Below are 11,070 nucleotides of genomic sequence, written 5' to 3' on the forward strand. Positions count from 1 at the left end.
AAGCTTTTCCAGCCTCATGGACACAGATCATCTCCTTTATTTGACATTTTTGTTAATGAAACTCCAAATTTCTAGTCTAAATCAAATGACTTGTCATTCAGATGAATGGCAATGAAATGTAACTAAAGGCAGGATGATTTCTGTAAATCACTAATTATTATTGATTCAAAAACAAGTGTGGAATGAATGAACGACATCCTGGTAATTACCCCAGCATGAAATCTACCATATAGAAAGCATTAAACTCAGAGCGCAGACCTGCATCATGAGAGAGGTGGGCTTTCAGCGGTGACTCTATGACCCTTCATTGACAAGCCTCTGCAATAAATCTCATCTTCTCATTCCCCTCCTATCAGACTTTATTATAAGAGGGGACCAAAGCAGCGGGCATGACTGGTTGCATCATCAACTTCTAATGCTGTGCTGATGCTTAATGTAGGTCAAGAGAAAATACCATTGTGACCTGTTTTTACAGTATAGTAAGGGTTCTAAACTTGTGGAGACACAGTTGAAAAAACAATGCTAAATAAAAATAAATAGCATTTTTACAACTCGATTACATGGGAAAACATCACTATTTAAAAATGACCCTGCCTATGTTTTTACACTGCAGTTTCCAGGTGAAAAGAACATAGAGGCAGTAAAACACCAACAGATTTTGTCTCTTTTCACACAATTTATGGTTATGGGGCAGATTATCAATGAATAAAGGCTTGGAGTTTTAAAGTGAAGTGTACCTCACAAGTACAATGCTGTATCACGTGAGCTACCGAGCAAACCTTTATGAAACCGCATGATGTTCTCAAATATCGTAGCATCATTTTGAAGTCATAACATAATATTGTGCAAGGAAGTGTGGGAAATTAGGCTTTCTTATTCAATATTCTGGCCCATAATCATAATTTGTGTGAAAAGAAATAAAAGTTGACAGTTTTACTGCCTCTATAGTGTTCATTTAAACTGGAAACTGCAGCAATTCATATGTATAGGTACGTTTTTTTTTTTTTTTTGAGTTTTGCAGAAATGTAGTTAGAGGTACATTTTTCCAATAGCTTTTCTAAGATAGTAAACTTGCTCGGTAGCTCATCTGGAACAACATTGCACTTGCAATGAAAATGTGTTTGGGTTTGTTATTTTATCTTGGTCAGGTTTATTGTTAATTTCAATTGTGATAGGGGTCATGGACTGCCTTTGTTTTTATTTTATACTGTTATCTGAGGCCCACTTACAATATTATCAAGATTTTCACATCAAAAACATCATACAAACCCGATTCCAAAAAAGTTGGGACACTGTACAAATTGTGAATAAAAAAGGAATGCAATAATTTACAAATCTCATAAACTTATATTTTATTCACAATAGAATATAGATAACATATCAAATGTTGAAAGTGAGACATTTTGAAATGTCATTCCAAATATTGGCTCATTTTGGATTTCATGAGAGCTACACATTCCAAAAAAGTTGGGACAGGTAGCAATAAGAGGCCGGAAAAGTTAAATGTACATACAAGGAACAGCTGGAGGACCAATTTGCAACTTATTAGGTCAATTGGCAACATGATTGGGTATAAAAAGAGCCTCTCAGAGTGGCAGTGTCTCTCAGAAGTCAAGATGGGAAGAGGATCACCAATTCCCCCAATGCTGCGGCGAAAAATAGTGGAGCAATATCAGAAAGGAGTTTCTCAGAGAAAAATTGCAAAGAGTTTGAAGTTATCATCATCTACAGTGCATAATATCATCCAAAGATTCAGAGAATCTGGAACAATCTCTGTGCGTAAGGGTCAAGGCCGGAAAACCATACTGGATGCCCGTGATCTTCGGGCCCTTAGACGGCACTGCATCACATACAGGAATGCTACTGTATTGGAAATCACAACATGGGCTCAGGAATACTTCCAGAAAACATTGTCGGTGAACACAATCCACCGTGTCATTCGCCGTTGCCGGCTAAAACTCTGTAGGTCAAAAAAGAAGCCATATCTACACATGATCCAGAAGCGCAGGCGTTTTCTCTGGGCCAAGGCTCATTTAAAATGGACTGTGGCAAAGTGGAAAACTGTTCTGTGGTCAGACGAATCAAAATTTGAAGTTCTTTTTGGAAAACTGGGACGCCATGTCATCCGGACTAAAGAGGACAAGGACAACCCAAGTTGTTATCAGCGCTCAGATCAGAAGCCTGCATCTCTGATGGTATGGGGTTGCATGAGTGCGTGTGGCATGGGCAGCTTACACATCTGGAAAGGCACCATCAATGCTGAAAGGTATATCCAAGTTCTAGAACAACATATGCTCCCATCCAGACGTCGTCTCTTTCAGGGAAGACCTTGCATTTTCCAACATGACAATACCAGACCACATACTGCATCAATTACAACATCATGGCTGCGTAGAAGAAGGATCCGGGTACTGAAATGGCCAGCCTGCAGTCCAGATCTTTCACCCATAGAAAACATTTGGCGCATCATAAAGAGGAAGATGCGACAAAGAAGACCTAAGACAGTTGAGCAACTAGAAGCCTGTGTTAGACAAGAATGGGACAATATTTCTATTCCTAAACTTGAGCAACTTGTCTCCTCAGTCCCCAGACGTTTGCAGACTGTTATAAAAAGAAGAGGGGATGCCACACAGTGGTAAACACGGCCTTGTCCCAACTTTTTTGAGATGTGTTGATGCCATGAAATTTAAAATTAACTTTATTTTTCCCTTAAAATGATACATTTTCTCAGTTTAAACATTTGATATGTCATCTATGTTGTATTCTGAATAAAATATTGAAAGTTGAAACTTCCACATCATTGCATTCTGTTTTTATTCACAATTTGTACAGTGTCCCAACTTTTTTGGAATCGGGTTTGTAATTTAGAAGTAATAGGCTGTCTTGTTTTTAACCCCCCTAATAAGAACGCTCTGTTTGAATAGGCTTGGCGTATTGTAGACTCAGAAGTAAACACCCACTGCTATGATTGGCTAATAGTTGTGTATGTTTGACAGCGTACAGCCTTCATAGATGGACGCTGCTGTGATTTTTAGGTTAAAAACGTAAAAATACTCAGTACATATCAAACGATCTGTAATAGACAAAACAATAGTGACCACATAAAAATAACAGTTACTCACACTTGTGTGGTGCAACATTACTAACTGCCTACAAACATTACATTATAATTTTGCAACCATTGTGTGTCCACAACCACCCCCCATTATATTGTACAGTTTAATTAATCTGTATTTGCAATGTAGAAAAATGGTAGGGCTTATAATGCCTCTGGTGGATGATCACAAGTATTTCAGCAATGTATTTCAGGTTGTGCAGAAATGTAGGCAGAGTCACATATTTAATAATTCATGATAAACAGTTTTGGTTTTCTGTTGCTTGTGTCCTGGAACAAAACCAGATGAGAACAACAGCAGTATAGTATTGATTATATTTGGACATTGATGCTTAGTATCATAAAATAAAATGTGGATGACCAGAATGAGAACACAGGAAAATTCCATCAGGATTGTTCATTTCATCTTCTGTCAAATTGGAAAAACGTCATACCGCAAATCACACATATAATGCAGTGTGCTGTTCTGGAAATCTCATCTAAGCTGGAAAAAGAAAAGAAAACACACACCAGCTCTACAAGTAATAAAAACCTAGCCAAGTAAATGTTCAGGTATTGATGTATCTGTCTGGGCATTAGTGTAAGTTTGGCTAACAGGCCTGGCACATTTAGATTTTAAGTACTTCTTGGATATACACACTAGAAATGAATTTGACTCATATATGATATCTTTTTGGTTCTATTATATTTCCTTTGCAAAGTAATGCATTCAAAACAGTTAACAGTAAGGAATTGTATTTGCATGATTAGAGATATTAGAGCAAATGTTTTTAAGCAAACATAGGTGCAGTTTCTTAATGCAGTAAAAGAGTAATATTGTGACTTTTTAAAAACAATTTAAAACAACTCTTTTCTATTTTGAATATATGTTAAAATGTAATTTATTGCTGTGATCAAAGCTGAATTTTCAGCATCATTACTCAAGTCTTCAATGTCACATGATCCTTCAAAAATCATTCTAATATGCTGATTTGATGCTCAAGATTTTTTGAGCCCCAGAATTCTTTGAAAAGAAAGTTTACATTTCACAATTCTAAGTTTAAAAAAATATATATATATAAATAAAATTAATCCTGTGTCAGAATGTAATAAAAGTCTTTACTGTTACTTTTGATTAATGCATTGTTTGCTGAAAACATATAATTAAAATGTGGAAAACACACACTCTAAACGTAACTGAGATTGGACAAAGACTGCAACGAAACTGAATGCTTATAAAGAACAGGAAACAAAGGAGTAAACGAGATGATTAATCCAAAACAGAAGGGGATAATAAACGATGATTAACTAATGACAAGAACCGGAACAAAACCAAATAAGGGCAAACAGGAAACTAGAAGGGCAAACACGTAACAGTATGTAATATGTTACTATTTACTTAATAGATAGAACTAGTAGCCTCGTTCATTTTTACAAGTCATTTGGTGCCTTAGGTAAAAACAATCTGTTTTTAAATGTCATTTCATCAGGCTCATTACAGAAGATGTGATTTGAAAGAAGTCGTAATGATTTGAATTCATGACATTAACCAGACCCGGCACAGGAGCTACACAGGCCAGTGTGATATGATTGTGTTTTATTAGTGTATCGGAAGCCTTCAGTTTCTTCTGTTGATGCTTTTTCGTTCCCTGCGGCGTTAAAAAACCTTTTCCTGCTGTGTCTTTTCACTTTCTCCAAGGTCTTCTCAATAACTGTCCATCTTTTTTCCTTTCCGTATTTCTTTTTTTTTTTAATATTGCACTTTTCATGAAAAGAATTACAGAATGACTTGTAGCTGATGAGATGGTACATTTTCAGGTCTTTTTAGAAATGCACGCAAAATATGTTCATATTTCTTGTAATAACAGACACTGTGGATTGAGCGAATCTTATTCAGAATGGCCCGGCAATGATTTGAATATACATTTAATTATTTATTAAGCCCACTTCAAGGCCAGCTGGTTCGTATGACTTTCATCCATTTTCACAGAGATCAGATTCGGTTAATTCATCTCGCAAGGCTTGTTCTGTTTGAAGGTATATTATTTATTTATCTGAACTTTTTCAGGGAATGACATCTGATTCTTGACATGAAAAAGGTCTGTTCGGTTCAGACTTTGAACTGGAAATTGAGGGGATAATGTGAATGTGAACTCACAAAGTGTTTAAATACAGACATGAACGTCTCATTTGCAGACAGATTCCCCCTCTGGAGGATGTCAGTAAAAGTCAAAAGCTGTGATAGAAAACATGTTGTAGGTTGTTTGACCAAATGATTACACAGATAAGCCATACTGGTATTATAACCTCCACTGCCCTGAAATTATGCTATATTCTAAAAATAGTAAAAGCTCATTTATATGTAAGTCATTTATCCTCAATTTGTAAGTCACTTAGGTTAAAAGCATCTGCTAATTTAATAAATGTAAATGTAAGTTTCATTTGGTGTACATTTACCAGCTCTGAAAAGGTATTGCCCTTTTAAAAGGATAGTTCACCCAAAAATGTTTTACTCACGTGTTGTTCCAAACCTGTACACTGTAAAAAGTGATAAGTTGAGTTAACTTAAAAAAAATTAGGAAACCCATTGCGTTAAATTTATTAAATAAATAATATATATATAAAAAAAAGTTAAGTGAACTTGACAATTCACTTAACTTATTTTTTTAATTATAATTTACTTACAAATTTTAAGGCGACGGGTTTCCTCCGTTTTTTTAAGTTAAGTCAACTTATCACTTTTTACAGTGTAGGAATTTCTGTTGAACATAAAAGCAGATATTTTGAAGAAAGTTTGTAACCAAACAGTTGCTGGTAGCCATTGACTTCCTTTTTTTTTTTTTTTTTTTTTTTTCTAATAATTTGTAATTCTAATATGATAAAAATATGACACACTAGGCATTATAGAGTTAACATCTTCACATTATGAGGAGCTTATAGTGGATTCAACCTCTTATTTCATGTGTAAATGGGTAGAATGTGTTATTAATAGAAAAATCTCCATCACAATCCCTGCTGTGATAATTGTAGCCTGCATCAGTGGTGAGGCCAGACATTTTGAAATGAGTGGACCTTGGCGAAATAAGGTGGACCTCAGTGCCTGCTCTCAAACTAAAGTACATCATTTTACAATACATGAGACAAAAATATAGGGATGCGAATTTCGACAGCTAAAAACAGCATTATTGTTTTTTGTCTGAAGGAGAAAAAAGGTCAAAAATATGAACTGAAATTTTGTTAAGCATCATTCATAACAGATAGTTTTGTGTCATATATTGTTGAAAAGGCCTTAGCTAGCAGAATACAGCAAGCATAAATGTTTCAGGTACCAAACAATACCATGTAACCAGTATACACACGTGGGTTTTGGGCCGTATTTTGGTTTGTAGCTTCACCAAACATATAAAAACCTGTATTAATACATATTATTAATACATATTAAAACACAAAGCAACACATTCTCACCTGTGAAAGTTTATCCCATTTCTTCGGAAATTAACATTTTGGCAGTGCAACCAGTCCAATTAAACCAGAGGTTGCACAATTGTGGCATCTTGATTTTTCATTGATTCGTCATTTTTTACTGCGAGTGTCGACATATCGACCGTTCCAAAATGGCGGACACATGTTGCGATATACCGGAACTGACAATAATTGTGATATTTAAATGTGTAGTGATATATTGGTATTGGTCTATGATATTTCAAAATGGAAAGTACACAGTGCTAAACTCTCACGTTTCATTTATACTTGACACCGGAGGGCGGCCTCACACAGAAAGCCCACATGCAAGACTCATAGGAGTAATAAAACAAATGAGTTTCCAGGAAATCCCTTAAAGGGACAGTTCACCCCAAAATGAAAATGAAGTCATCATTTACTCACCCTTGTGTTGTTCTCATGCGGTATGCCCTTCTTTTTTTTCAGACCACAAAAATAGATTTTTTAACTATCCCTTTAAATGGACGAAGGCATCCAGCTATCGCTGTAGCTGAATAAAGTGCAGAAATAAGTGTTTGATTGATGAAACATGAGACACACAATTGCAACAGTATATTGTTTATTTGTGTTCTTCAAGCCATCTCTGGTATTTTTCATAAGAATAATGTATATTTATAATGCAAAGCTAATCTTTAACAATGTATAGAATACTATAATATAATTTCTGCCTAATTCTGTGATAAAACCCTCATCAGGTAACAGAAAGAAGTTATTTCAAATGTTCAATTGATGCTATATTGTACAAATTTGGAGTAAAAATACGTTGTTATTCTCATAAACCGTTGTACATGTGAGAAACTGACCTTTTAGAAGCTTTAAATCAACTGAACCATTTGTTTTGCAAAAATAGCTCGAAATGCTTTGCCTGCTGATCAAAACTGAGTATGTGCAATAAAATGATGCATAAATACAGCTTTTACAAACCCAATGCAACTGTTTTATTGAAAGTAAAATATATTGTGATTTTTTAAAAGGATTTTCACCCCACCCCCACCCCACTGGTTGTCATTACCCCAAATCACCTTGAGTCCCTTTGTAAACACACTAGTCCTTCTAGTCTTTCCAGAGATGTGTTAATTTGGCAAATGCAATCGCAGGTCATGAGAACACTGGGATTATGAGGACAGTAATTGTCAGAGCATATCAAATTAGCTCCCTCTCTCCATTGACTTGACAGAGTGTTTCCCTCTCTAAGATGTCTCCCCAAGGCAGACAAGAAGGCTCTGCAGTCCTTTGACAACGTTTCTGTCATTTTAGACAGAGTAACAAGAACTGGAGGTCTTTTGGGAACAAGTGAGTTCTCTGCATAACAAAACAGCTGTGCTGGAGTCAAAGAAGCATATCCACAAAACAACACTGATGTGTCATTCACACATCACGCCAGACCCACACAATACACTCACACACATTTAACAACAACTCAGCTGCCTTCTCTCCATTCGTACATGCCAGTTTATCAAAATAATGAACAGTATGCTTATTATGTATTTAGATAAAGACGGATGAAATCACAGCAACTAATCTTCCAAGTTGGAAAAAAGTGTTTAATAAAAGAATAAAAGATTTTTGAATGTCTAGCAGAGACACATCATGCTCTTCTGTAATTTTCTCATGCAATAGCCATGCAACTTTGGATGAAACTAATTGAAACACATTTGAAAGTAGTTTGTTGGTAGAGCCATAATACTGGAAATGATCCAGAATCATCTGATATAGAGAAGACTGGGGCTAGTTGTCACACTGCATAATTATTATGATTGTTATTATTTATTTATTTTTTTAGAGTAAGGTTATATTTGAAGATAAATTTCACCCAAAAATGAAAAATTGCACAGTACTATTTACTCATCCTCAGGCCATCCAAGGTTTCTTCATGGGAACAGATGTGGAGAAATGTATCATTACTTGATCACCAATGGATCCTCAGTAGTGAAATACACTCATTGACACCTTGGAAGGCCTGAGGGTGAGTATTTTTTGAAGCAACTGATCATTTTTGTGTGAACTATTCCTTGTAAATATTAGCTACAAAACAGTTATTAAAAATGTCAACTTTTAGTGCCCAGGAACAACCAAAAGCAGCATGCTGCCACACTACATTGGGTAAAATGTTGTTGTTTTTTTTATTGACACTGATTTAAGAAGAATAACAACAACAAAAAAAAAAATACACATTTTTAAGGTGACCTCACTATAGAACACATATTAATAAAGCATGTAAAATCAATCAATCAATCAATCAATCGATCAGTAAATAAATATCATTGTGGATTATTGAAAAATAAATAAAAATATATGCACACCCAAGCTATTGTCCAAAACATTGTGGTATACTGCAGTTGGACCTGCTACCGATTTTGTATGAATAAATCAATCAATCAGTCCAACCTTACCCTTTAATTTCATGTTCGACCTCCATTTCAATCAACATCTGCAGTTCTGAAATTCACTTTGTTTTATTTCTCTTCTCGTTGCCCTTCAGACACCAGATGTTGTTTAATTCAGACAAGTGAACAAAGGAAAGATTCCCCAAAAACAGACTCACTGAATAAGAAAGGTTGTGTTTTTGAGGGATGAAAGTGTCCTTTAATCGTCAGCTTCATTTTTATCTGTACAGTTTACAAATTTCTTTTTTATTTTATGTATTGTAAAATACAAATGACAATTGAACAAACAAAGATAACAACAACAAATACACAAAACAAAACCCAGAGGCAGCAATCATGTACAGTAGATAAACATGGTTTAATTCTCCATGTGAAAAAGTAGTACACAAAATACCTACAGAAATAATACACATGTGAACTGAATGTAATGTTTTTAGACATGTTAACTGCAATTAAACAAAAACGGGTTATACTTTAGTGTAAGGTGTCCTAAGTAATATTAATTTACTACATGTACTTACTACATTGTTAGGGTTAGGATTAGGTTTTGGCTTAGGGTTACTTGTTTATGTATGTAATTATGCATAATTAATTGTTGTTATAATAGTAAGTACATGTAATATGTGTAATATAGACACCTTAAAATAAAGTTTTACCCAAAAATGCATTATAGTTCAAATTTATAATTAATGCAATAATTGAATTTTAGAATGTTCCTAAGTAGAACCTAAGTACATCTTTATAAGTAAATTACATATTTGTATTTGAAATATGGCGAATATGCTGTACTGCTGAATGTACTGAAAAGCATTTATGGTAAACTAAAATATACTTAGATTGAAATTTGTATGCATTTGCAAAACATTTGTAAGGAGGAAGTTGCAGTACATTTAAAATATATTAACTTTAAATGCAATGTTAAACAACAAACTACAGTTAAAATTGAATCTTTACATATTGGCCAACACATCAAATTAAGCGCTCTTTTAAAGCACAACAAAAGATTATTAAAACATAATGATTTAAAATGTACATTAGAGTAAAAGTTATTTTGACTTTAGTTAGATTTTTAAAAAAATGTACTAAATTGTTAAAACAGTCATGAAAGTGTCTCTCTTTGATATTAATATTAATATTATATTCAAGTACAGTTTAATATACTTTTAATATTTTAAACACATTCAATACATTTTTACAGTTCATTACATTTTTTAACACGTTTGATTCACTATTTTAAATATTTTAAAATTGTGTAATGAAAATAACACTTTTTTTTTCTTCAGTATTTTTACGACCTTGAAAATAATAGCATGGAATTGCTAATCAGCTGTGATCTACCCTGTGGAACATCTGTCCTGAGCTCCTTGGTATTCCGGTCAAGAGCTGACGTCTGAAGACAGGCAGAGGCATGAAAGAGATTATACACAAAGTTAATAGGAAAAACAAATTTGCGGTCTGCAGGTGTCACAGGCTGACACACAATAAACATCATATATACGCACACACACACACACACACACACACACTGACATCAAACAAGATTTAGATTATATTTCTGAACATCCTAGAGACACTTCCACACTTCCACAGATTTATTTCTGCCATAAACACAGATAAGAATTAACAAGCTTCAATAAGAGATAATAAGATTTTCTCCTATCAGTCACTTCATGTTATTTACTGTAAAAAGGATCTGGCCTATCAACCAAAAAGTGATAAGTTGATTTAACTTAAAACAATTGAGGAAACCCGTTGCCTTAAAATTATTAAGTAAATAATAATTAAAAGAAAACAAGTTAAGTGAATTGTCAAGTTCACTTAACTTTTTAAAAAAATTATTATTATTATTTACTTTTATTATTTATTTAATACATTTTTATTTATTTTACTATTATAATATTAAGGCAACGGTCAATTGTTGCCTTAATATTCCTCAATTGTTTTTAAGTTAAGTCAATTTATACATTTTAACAAGTGTTATTCTTACTTTTTCCTAATTCCTTTTCTGGAGTACATTTGTCTTAATATTGGTCAATATGTTTAAATCATGTCTTGATGTAAATCAAATTAGTTTTCTATTATTGCGAT

The sequence above is a fragment of the Onychostoma macrolepis genome, chromosome 10 (assembly GCF_012432095.1).
Source record: "Onychostoma macrolepis isolate SWU-2019 chromosome 10, ASM1243209v1, whole genome shotgun sequence".
Taxonomy (NCBI): Eukaryota; Metazoa; Chordata; class Actinopteri; order Cypriniformes; family Cyprinidae; genus Onychostoma; species Onychostoma macrolepis.